The sequence below is a fragment of the Mus caroli genome, chromosome X (assembly GCF_900094665.2).
Source record: "Mus caroli chromosome X, CAROLI_EIJ_v1.1, whole genome shotgun sequence".
In the NCBI taxonomy this organism is placed as follows: Eukaryota; Metazoa; Chordata; class Mammalia; order Rodentia; family Muridae; genus Mus; species Mus caroli.
Genome location: NC_034589.1, coordinates 61,170,342 through 61,171,790, shown reverse-complemented (window position 1 = coordinate 61,171,790; position 1,449 = coordinate 61,170,342). Strand labels below are relative to the sequence as shown.

The window sequence follows — 1,449 nt, the reverse complement described above, 5'->3', positions numbered from 1 at the left end:
ATGTGCCTAGGAGGCTGAAGCAAAATTCCTTGCCTTCCAAGGCCTTGTGGGCTCACAGACTACCAGGACAGCTTCTCTGCCCTCTACCTTAGCCAAATCCTCCCATTGCCACCGGTTCAAAAGTGCTTACACATCACCACCTCCTCCCACCAAGACCACTGCTCTTGTGGTCCCTATTAGAAATTNCCTCTGGAAATCAAGTTCCCCACATTAACAACAGCTTCAAATCCACCATCACCCTCCCGGGTGGTTCATAGCAACGTCTAGTTCAAAATGAAAAAACAAAAGGAGACAGGATCAATGGGTTCGATTTAGATGCTTTAATAGCATGTTTGATTAGCTCCCCCAGCTAGTAGGACACTGGTGCTGGATGAGGCTGAAGGTGTGGTGAACCTCCAGACTCTTGAGACCCAGGCATCATCAGTTGTCATCAGGTTCTGGTGGCTCAAACACTGATGTGCCACCTGGTTTGAATAATTGGTGGAGTTGGTCGTTGCTCTGTACCACCGGCCACACATGCTCTGGAGCTATGCACTTCCTGCCAGTGGTGTGGGCCACCTCACCAGCCAGTTCAAGGATGTTCGATGATGTTACATACTCGAGCACACCCTCAACGAATACAGATGCAGAAGAGCTCAGGTGTCTAGAATAGTTTCCCTCTAATAGGAAACGATCTACAAAGCTAACAGGAAATTGAAACTCAGCTCTCTTGGAGCCGGTTATGTTCTTGCCTTTTTCACCTTTGTCTTTTCCTGGCCATGACGTGTGTGGTGGTTTGGCTCGGCTGGTCCTCCCTGTTGGCCCAAGTCTCTCCAAATAACCAACCTTCTCACCCACCTATGAAGTTATCCTTGAGAGGGTTTTGTTACAACATACTTTATGATATCACTGGTAGCCAGTGAACTCTGGTGTTCAGGCAGGGTGTTCAGGCAGAAATGGCCTTATTAGGAAACAAATCGCCTTACTGAATATGTCCTTTTTATCTTTTCTCATTTTCATGTGTGTGAGTGAATGTTTGCATGTGCTCCTGTGTGGCCATATACATAAAGGCCTGGAGTTGATATCTAGACTCACCCTTGATCAGTCTTCTATCTTATTTACTAAGATGAGATCTCTCAGTCCAAGCCAGAGCTCACCGATATAATTTTAACAGCCACCTTGCTCTGGAGATTCTGTCTTAGCCTCCCACAACTGGAATTGTAGGCAGGCCACCAAGCCCACCTGGTTTTATACTCCACTTATGGGAACTCTTTCTCTTTGATTTTTACAATCTGACAAGATCTATGTGTTCATGGTTTCTTCTTGATATGATGAAATTTTTGTAGATTAGAGAATCTAATAGGATAGGTAACATTTATCATGGCATAACACTGTAAATATATTAAAACTATTGAATTTGTTCTATGAATTAGACTGTACTTAAAGAAGGGAAGGAAGGAAAGAAGGAAG

At 44.5% G+C, this 1,449-nt stretch overlaps 1 pseudogene; it reads right to left on the bottom strand.

The window, feature by feature from the left end:
* Positions 1–311: 311 nt before the first annotated feature.
* On the bottom strand, positions 312–760 carry LOC110287375 (annotated as a pseudogene).
* Positions 761–1,449: the final 689 nt, after the last annotated feature.